Source organism: Pinus tabuliformis, chromosome X (assembly GCF_031772625.1).
Source record: "Pinus tabuliformis cultivar Carrire ecotype Pingquan chromosome X, CPIR1, whole genome shotgun sequence".
In the NCBI taxonomy this organism is placed as follows: domain Eukaryota; kingdom Viridiplantae; phylum Streptophyta; class Pinopsida; order Pinales; family Pinaceae; genus Pinus; species Pinus tabuliformis.
Genome location: NC_142308.1, coordinates 1,700,138,293 through 1,700,148,790, shown reverse-complemented (window position 1 = coordinate 1,700,148,790; position 10,498 = coordinate 1,700,138,293). Strand labels below are relative to the sequence as shown.

General features: G+C 38.2%; 2 pseudogenes; both read right to left on the bottom strand.

The window, feature by feature from the left end:
• Nucleotides 1-246: 246 nt before the first annotated feature.
• Nucleotides 247-792, bottom strand: LOC149146550 (protein DETOXIFICATION 16 pseudogene; annotated as a pseudogene).
• A 5,399-nt stretch (nt 793-6,191) lies between these two features.
• On the bottom strand, nt 6,192-6,737 carry LOC149146549 (protein DETOXIFICATION 16 pseudogene; annotated as a pseudogene).
• Nucleotides 6,738-10,498: the final 3,761 nt, after the last annotated feature.

Genomic DNA, 10,498 nt, shown 5'->3' with positions numbered 1-10,498 from the left:
TAAACTGGTTTTTTCCACAAAAGGCTTGATAATTCGCTATGCATGGTTTTGAACAAAATCCCTTACTCCACAAAGTAGTTCAACTCTTAATAGGGGTAATCTCTGTTCACAAGTGCATACCTTGGAATATGAATGCGAAATTTCTGAAGGCGCTCTGATCAACTTCTTTTGGGTGCTCCCATATATCCTTTTCTGTGCAGCAGTGATAAATTTTTGATAAGATTTTCCTTTGTTAGCGCAATGTTCTTAGCAACAGAACAGGTGCTCAAATGCCGAAGGTCCCCTGCCGCCAACATGCAGTGCAAAGGCTAAAATGACAGCTATAGGCATGCCAACCACATAGTATGCCCCAAGGTTTGCATAGGCACCCAACGTTTGCCATCCACATCCTCTAGCAATACCTGATAGAACACCTTGGATGGCATCCATAAATGTTGAGGGTACAAGCAGTGGCATCATGATTGAAATGCATTCATCTACCTCTACTTCATTGCTAGAAACATAGCCCCATACATTTCTGATAGAGAATAAGATATATCTTATCATAAGAGCCTCATTGACTGCCATACAAACCCCGACACACACTGATAACTGTGCAGTGCGGGAGCGTCCAGCTCCTAGTTCATTGGAAACTCGTGTACTTACAGCAGCACCCACGCCAAAGGGGATCATATATGCAACTGCATGAGTGCTAAGACAGATGGAGAGAACTGATATCTCAAATTCAGGCTTAGGCAACAAACCGGAGAAGAGAACAAGCATTTCAAAAGACCAGTATTCCAAGCAACGCATTACTGCAGATAGAATAGTAAGCTTAAGAAAGTTTGTAATGTCATATAAAGCTTCCCTTGAGAAAGATGTCCATGTCTTCTTGCATGCAGGGGAAGATTTAACATAAATTGATAAAAGTGCCACATTTAGCCAATTGGAAATGCTATTTGCAAGCGCAGCCCCTTTATTACCTAATCCAACTTTGAACACCAATACCCAACAAACGGGAACATGAACTTTATCATAAATATTTTTCAAATCTTTCAATCCATTGTGGCGCCCTGCTTTGTGAAAGAAGTTACAGATTGTGAAAAGACAATCCCCAAATATCAAACACTCCATTACTTATAACATTTAATAGATTCTTTGTCTAGAGGATTCAACACAACATCTCCTGCAAGTCTCCCACATTAGTATGTACCTCTTTCACAATCACCCATGAGCCAGAATTCAGAGACAACTCCCTTAATGTATATGATGGCAATCCTACAATAGCTGTATCATCATAAGGTGTCTCCTTGAACATACTGCCACTGCTCTCATCAACATTCCTGGAGGGAAGAAGAACTCTGTACAATAAGCATGCTAGGATTTGGACTTTCACTGAAAACTCAAACAAATCCCCAGTTTCGTAGCACGCTACGAAACCACGCAAACAGGTAGCGCTGCGAAACTGCTAAAAAGAATTCTGGCGCTGCGAAACCGCTCTGACTTTAAGCCAGGCTAAAATTTTTTACTACAGCATTTTCAGCGATAACAGTGGCTCCACTTGGGATAGTGTGCCCCTGTGGTACACTAAGAACATGCAGCTCCAGTGCCTTATCCATTTTGACAAACTGAAATTTTCTTGACAAGCATGACTGTAGGAGAAAGAAACTAATGCTACTGAAAAATAAATGCTCAGCCAACCTTGAACTTATTTGCAATTTACCTACCTACCTACCCTAACCATTTAAACTTTCCTTAGCTCAATCAATATGAAACTTCCAATGCAGCCAATCCTTTGCTTTGTCTGACATTTGATTTCTTTGCCTATCCCGGAATTCAGAACCAATATGACAGTGTAATGACCGCTGCCACTGAAATCTTCCTTGACTGTATCGGATTTCAGAACTGATATAATAGTGTAAAGACCGCTGCCACTGAAACTGTCTCTGATCTTCATAGGTAAGCTGAAACACTGGAGAATAAAACTCTTCCATGTAATCAGCTATAGGATCCCAAAACACATGATCAGCTTGTCCTTCCTTGAAATTTTCAAGCTGTGCAAACTGATCTCCAATCTCAGTGTTCAGTTCCTCAATCATGAAAGAGAGAGGAAGCAGCTCCTTGCGCTCTGTCACAGGAAACTTTTGGGAATAATAATCATGATCATGAAGATTGTATGCCTGAATTTGTCCTTCTAAACCTTCAATTTCTTTCTCAATATCTTTAGCAAATTCATCAAAAAATTTCATCTTATCCTCTGACTTGCAGTCAAAGGATCTCAGATATGAGGATAAGGACAAAGAAAAAGATTCATTAGTTTCCTCTGTACTATGATCACTATTCCATTGTTTAAAACCTTCAACTGAGGGAGATTCTACTTCCACCTCTGGCCTATCTATCCATTCCTCCAAGAACAAAAGCCAAAAGTCTGGAAATGACTTAATGGACTTGGCAGGCAAGCATTCAACCCACTGTTTGCATTTCCCTTGGAAAGAATCATAAAATAACCTTATGCAAACATCCTCATGTTTAATTCTAAGAAGCTGTGCAAAATGACAAAAATCTGAGATATGCTCCAACGTTAAACTCAAGTCTTCACCGTTAAATTTCGGACCATTCTTTAGAAAATAAATATCCTTGGGAAAATGGTTTGGGAAACCATGAAGTCCTGAGAAATCTATGCATGCATACCTTGAACAAAGAAGGGCAGCTTCTGGGTCTTTCATAACTCCAGTGGAATCACCATGAATATATAACTTTGAATTCTTCAACAATGGAGTCGCCAAGGTAGTTTTGCAGCCTTGAAAATCATTTGAACTCCTGCTACCTTCAGAAATCCAATCTTAAGCTCCCGGCAGACGCACCAAAATGTTATCACAAAACCAGTACTAGGGACTGCAACCAAGCAAGGTCTCATGTAACTGTTTCAGACCATACTTTAGATTAGGAATTAGCCTTCCTAATCAGAGAGGGCTCTCTCACGACTCTTGACAAAATCCTTCAAACACTAGAGGGCTAACTCTTCACACATTTATAAAAATATAGCTGGTTGGACATACATCAAATTAGTCTTCATTGGGCTATGGAGTCTCTCACAGTTAATAAACCAAATCACAGTCATCTCATAGAAGCCAAGGCTCTTTGCATCATCAAAGGTTCAAACATAATTTACCTAAATCAAAGCCTGCTGAACATACAGGAAGTCAGAGCATTAAAAAATGAATTCTGAGTGATGTTCAAACATGCTTCACCAAAACCCACAGCCTGTCAAGCACACAGGAAGTCAGAGCATATAATATGAATTCTGAGGGATTGTGCCATAACAAGGCTGTAAAAAGAACATTAAGAAACTAAACCACCATCACATTTGAACAAAAATATGCATTGAGAATCTTGGGAAGAAAAAACCCTGTTTGCCATTACTGTAACAGTCTTTTCATAAGCTCTAAAAACTTTGTTTTTGTATATACAGTCCAACCCTTTTTACATCCTAACTTGGCCCATATATAGGCAAGCAAACTCCAACACCTCGAGCTTCCTCCTCCAGCATGAGGGGAGCCTCGAAGGTGGCAATTAACTCTTCCTACATGCTCTTAACTACTGCATTAATTACAAACATCCTGAACTAAAATTACACACAATCCTAATCCAACTAAAATACTAATTTCATTCTCCTCGCAGACTTGATGCTTTCTTGGATGCTGGACAGCTGTATGATTTTCATTATGGCTAAGATATGTTAAGGGAACAATCACCGAGCAAGCTGGTCTCGGATGCTAGCTGTAAGACAGCTTATTAATTGATAAAATTAATCACCCTACATCCACGGTCCCCTGTCTTCCATTCCTCTTCATCATTTAAAGACCACACTCCGAGTTCTTTGAACCTTCAATTAATCAACGCATAATCACCATATGTTATATGATCTGGATACTTCAAGGACCAACAGGTGTATCAACCGAAGATTCTGGTAACCCCACCAATACGTTAGTAGCTCGGTCATAAATTGCCTTTGAGAAAACTTTATGAAAATAAACAAAATATTTTATCTTCTCTTCAAGAGCTACACCTGTCACTGTTTGAGTGGTTATGAAACACATGTATGATCTCACTGCCTGAGTTTGAGACCTTCTTTCACCATTAACTGACCTCATCATCAAAATTCATTGTTTTTCCACAAAACAGCATTCTACAGCAGTTTCGTAGCGCGCTACGAAACTGCTGTATATGTCAAAACAGAACCTATGTATCTTTGAAGCGTTTTCTACTTAGATCCATGATCTCTTCAGACATTTGTACAGCTATTAGGAACCTAAATAGTTTGAAGAAGATGAAGCTTGCTTCTGCCATTACATATCACAGCCAACTTGACTAGCATCAAACCAATAAAAGCTTCATAAATCCCAACTGGAACATAAAGTCGGTGTAGTATTCCTTGCTGTCTTCAAATCTTCAAATGAGGTGATCCTTTGGAATGTGAGCCACTCACTGCCATCTTTAAAAGGTGATATATCATACAGCATCTGATATAAAGTGCAACCCAGTGCCCATAGATCGTTTCCAGTTTGTTTGAGTTTTCCATCCTCATACCATTTAGCGCAGCTAAGGCCTTCGACTTACTGTATACAAAATAGCCCTTTCCAACTCTAAAAATCATCTTCACCTGAAACTGTAATATGAATTTATATAAAAAGACTCATAACTGGCGCAGAAAGGAAAACATTTAAAGAGTATATTCCGGTCACCATTATTTAGCAAAGTGCTCCAGCTTCTCTGATATAAATTGCACAGCCTCTGACCATTCGTGCAACACCATGGCATTCAACTGCTGGATGTCTGAATTCTCCCAGCAACAAGGTATTGTAAGCAACAGAGGAAATATAGTTCTTCATGGGCAAACTTATATTCCGCTTCTTGAGACTCTGTTTTTTTAAGGCCATGAAAAACTTGGTTAATTTAATTCTCAAATTTCAGAGCTGTGATATGAGCCGGTGAATTAAGTAAAGCCGAGGATCCATTTGTTTCTTCTGAAAGCCACCTAGATCTTCTCTGTAATATATTATGAACAAATGAACTCCCTTTCTGAGAAAACACATCAGATAAAGTATTTACTGCTTAGAAGATATCATGAGGTTAGGCACGAGTTGCAAACGAACCGCCAGATGGAGATTCACTGGTTTTGTTGTCTGCTACTTGAATTCTCCGTCATCCAATTGTCTCGATTCTGTAGGCCCTTTCTTATGCGCCCCTTAACATCATTCACGGTCATGAGGATTCGATTTAGCATGATACCGAGGACGTGGACGTATATAGATCAGCCAAAAAGGCTAAACCTAACTCCTTCCGCGCCATCTGTATTATGACTCACGTCGGTGCCAAACCAATGACCTAAAATTTCGTTCTTGTTTAAAAGTGCATGATGTCCACATTAAATTACATTTAACTTTTATCCTCAGATTGCTCAGATAGTTTACGAGGACAGAGCGAAAGTCTTGAACGAAAAGAACCCTGTTCGGATGGCGCAGGTGTATATGAATCAACGAACCATTTGAGAATTAATGCATTTACATTACCCCTTTGGAGATTCACTCAATTGAAGAAAACAAACAATTAATGACCAGATCAAGTATTCAAGGATGTCACTCAATTAGCGACAACCAAATCATTGATACTATTTCGTTCATACTATTCCAGTGATCTCATGCTTCAAACATTGCACTTGGACTCTTTCAGAACTACATTTTTCATATCTGCCTTCGCCTCCGCCATATGGATATTGTCGGACAAAAAGATACAAGTAATGCAGCGGCCTTAGCTCTTGAAAATCCCCCTTATCCTTCTACAGTTTTCGCTCTGTTTGCCTTTGATAACGCGAGTTCAATCCTCCATAATAGTGTAAGAGGTTCGAAAACATATGATAAGCCAGAAGATTGGCCACTAAACCATAGACACTGTGATCATCTCCATAAACTGGTTTTTTCCACAAAAGGCTTGATAATTCGCTATGCATGGTTTTGAACAAAATCCCTTACTCCACAAAGTAGTTCAACTCTTAATAGGGGTAATCTCTGTTCACAAGTGCATACCTTGGAATATGAATGCGAAATCTCTGAAGGCGCTCTGATCAACTTCTTTTGGGTGCTCCCATATATCCCTTTCTGTGCAGCAGTGATAAATTTTTGATAAGATTTTCCTTTGTTAGCGCAATGTTCTTAGCAACAGAACAGGTGCTCAAATGCCGAAGGTCCCCTGCCGCCAACATGCAGTGCAAAAGCTAAAATGACAGCTATAGGCATGCCAACCACATAGTATGCCCCAAGGTTTGCATAGGCACCCAACGTTTGCCATCCACATCCTCTAGCAATACCTGATAGAACACCTTGGATGGCATCCATAAATGTTGAGGGTACAAGTAGTGGCATCATGATTGAAATGCATTCATCTACCTCTACTTCATTGCTATAAACATAGCCCCATACATTTCTGATAGAGAATAAGATATATCTTATCATAAGAGCCTCATTGACTGCCATACAAACCTCGACACACACTGATAACTGTGCAGTGCGGGAGCGTCCAGCTCCTAGTTCATTGGAAACTCGTGTACTTACAGCAGCACCCACGCCAAAGGGGATCATATATGCAACTGCATGAGTGCTAAGACAGATGGAGAGAACTGATATCTCAAATTCAGGCTTAGGCAACAAACCGGAGAAGAGAACAAGCATTTCAAAAGACCAGTATTCCAAGCAACGCATTACTGCAGATAGAATAGTAAGCTTAAGAAAGTTTGTAATGTCATATAAAGCTTCCCTTGAGAAAGATGTCCATGTCTTCTTGCATGCAGGGGAAGATTTAACATAAATTGATAAAAGTGCCACATTTAGCCAATTGGAAATGCTATTTGCAAGCGCAGCCCCTTTATTACCTAATCCAACTTTGAACACCAATACCCAACAAACGGGAACATGAACTTTATCATAAATATTTTTCAAATCTTTCAATCCATTGTGGCGCCCTGCTTTGTGAAAGAAGTTACAGATTGTGAAAAGACAATCCCCAAATATCAAACACTCCATTACTTATAACATTTAATAGATTCTTTGTCTAGAGGATTCAACACAACATCTCCTGCAAGTCTCCCACATTAGTATGTACCTCTTTCACAATCACCCATGAGCCAGAATTCAGAGACAACTCCCTTAATGTATATGATGGCAATCCTACAATAGCTGTATCATCATAAGGTGTCTCCTTGAACATACTGCCACTGCTCTCATCAACATTCCTGGAGGGAAGAAGAACTCTGTACAATAAGCATGCTAGGATTTGGACTTTCACTGAAAACTCAAACAAATCCCCAGTTTCGTAGCACGCTACGAAACCACGCAAACAGGTAGCGCTGCGAAACTGCTAAAAAGAATTCTGGCGCTGCGAAACCGCTCTGACTTTAAGCCAAGCTAAAATTTTTTACTACAGCATTTTCAGCGATAACACAAACCTTAAAGTAGAAATTTGAAGTTTTACATTAGTGACCTTTTTGAATCTATCTTTGATGTCATAGATATCTTCTAGCTTGACCATAGATTTAGGAATATAATTCTCATTTAGTCTTTGTTTTAGTTGAAGATCATGATTGTTTTCATCGATAATCTGATCATCATAAGATTTTTTAGAATTCAAGAAATTTAAGATGTCTTCATCATGATTAAATACCCACCAATTGGTGAAATTGTCTGGGATAGATGGACGAAAAATTAATTCAATTGAAAACCTATTTGGACTATAATCCTCGGATGGATGGAGCTTAGAAGCAATATTAGCCAATAAATTAGTTGTTGCATTCTGAGATCTAGGAATAGGAGAAATGTTGAATGCCAGAAAATAAGTTATGAGATCTTGAACAAGGGATTGATAATGTTTGAGATGTCCTAAGAGGCAATGGATAGTGTTCCTTACTTGTTTGATGACAATTTCAGAATTTCCAAATACATTCAGATATTGAATATTCAGACTATTGCTTTATAGATCCCTTGAATCAATGCTTCATATTTCGCATTGTTATTGGTACACTCAAATTCTAGTCTACATGATAGCATAGTTTTCCCCTTCTAGACTAACTAAAATACACCCTACTCCTCCACCATCATTGGATTTTGATCCATCAAAATATAAAGACCAAAATAAAGCCTTATCTACAGATTTATTTACAAGTTCATCAGCAATAATAACACATCTTGAGGTATCAGTATGAGAGAAATTTTCAATTTGTGATGTGATATTATTAACAGGAAAAGGTGATTATTGAGCATTAAAATTTCCAAAGAATGACTCAGTTGAGTAATTTTCGAGAATGTTATTATTGAAAGTTATAGGTTGGTTTTCTTGTTCAAACTCCGTTACTGTATGAGTCATGTGTTTCTCCTGTTCTATTTTGATTTGATTTGGTTTCCCTTTATAGGGAAGCCACATGTGAGACCAATCAGTGGAAATGTAACCATGGAGTTTCTCAGAGCAATCCCTACTTAGAATTAAACCATAAAAGTCACGGATGTCGGCAATCAATATATCAATTCTTTGAACTACTCTGGGATCAGCTGATAATCTAATATTAACTGAATTAATCTCCCCTAAAACTTTCACTTTAGTTTGATGTAATTGAACAATATGAACTACAGATTTCTGGGGCTCAATGTTTAATTTGGATCAAACTGGGGCTGGCATTATGTCTAATGAAGCCCCTGAATCTATCAAGAATTTATGCAAATTTCTATTATAGATCTCATAAGTCAAGGGAAAAGGAGGAGTATGAGAATTAGACCTATCTCCAATCAAAACAGCATTAGTAGCATCTACTTTCTCCGATGGTGGCTTACTTGATCCTTTAGCTGCCTTGGATAATACACTAGTTGGAAGAGGAGAAGAAGGTACCATATTCAATTATTTTAGTAACACCTTATGTTGATGATTGAGCTTGCTAAGTTAATGTAAAGAAATATTTGCTCGAGTCTTCTTCATGTTTTCCACGATGTTATAATCCATAGAGTGGGAAACTACTAACGTTTTAGATGATGATGGAGGATTAGAGGATGATGGTTGATTTTGGGTAGGCACAACTGGAGTTTTATTCATGGGAGCTTTGTCTTTAGTAAAAGGGCTTGAATTTTTCTTCTTTGGATTTGTTTGAATAAGCTCTGCTGCATTTTTACCTCTAGTATCTATCGGAAGAGCTTCTTGTTCACTTTCATTATCAAAGTTGGGAAAGATAAAATCCCACATTCCACAGCATTCAACTGTTTCATCTTCTTCCATTTCCTCCAACGATAAAACTATGTCTTCATCTTCATCATCATCTAGACTAGATTCCGCATTAGATATAGCATTATGTGGTTTATGGTAAGTTGACTGATTTCTTCTAAAGTTCCTAAATGGTTTTTTAGTAGAAGTTTCAACTACTTGCTTTTTTATTTCCACCATTTCATTGGACATAGTTTTCAGAACCTTTTGTAAACCTTCCATGTCATATGGGTCTTTAACTGATTTCTTTAATGAATCATCTTTGAAAGTAACCTTTTTGGATTTTCTTTCTTCAAGAGCGTTTTTATTTTGCAAAGAAATGATATTTTTTTCAACAATATCTCTTCCTTAATATTTTCTGCTAATGTGGGTTTGGAAGCCCTATCAATGAAGATGGCTATGTTTGAAGGAAAGCCAGAGATATACCATTCGCTTTGGAATTCTTCACTAGGCTTGCATGTTGTAGTAGTTTTATTCAATAGTTTATTAAATCGAGAGTTGAAGTCTTTGATGGGTTCCTTTGATTCAGATTTCAGATTGGAGAGATCATTAATCAAAGTCGCTATGGACCTATTGTCTCCAAAATTGGTTAAAAATTGCTCCTAAAAAGCATCCCATCTATTGATGGATCTTGGTGGTAATAAAAAATACCACGATCCAGCTGCTCCTTGTAAAGTGTATGGAATAGTCTAAAAATAGCATCTTCTTGTGTTATTCCATTCGAGTTTATTGACAACATGAAATTGTTTATATGTTCCTCTGCTAATATGCCAATGTCAAGATTAAATCTTGGTATCCATTTTTCAAGATGGGCTGGTAATTAACTCAAAGGTATAGGCAATACGACAGGTCCTGGATTGGTCTATGGCCTTGGTTGAGGTTGTGCCATTGTTGTGCTAACAGTAGAAGAAGGCGAGGAGGTAGTTGAAAGTGATTGGGTAGAGGATGTTAGACTACATGTACCCTTTTGGACTATCATTTGGAGTTGCAAAATAGATGGATGAATTTTCAATGCTTTAGATGGAATGGATTATGATGAGGAAAACGTCTCACTGTCAGACTCTAAAGGTGTCTTCCTAGCTCTTTTTCGACTTGGCAGAGGAAATTCAGTTGGTGGAATACCAAGATTTTCACTCTATGCTCTAGTAAGAGGCTGAGATGGAATATATTACGAAGTCACACTTCCTTGGGATATCAAAAACAATTGGAGTTTATGAATCAA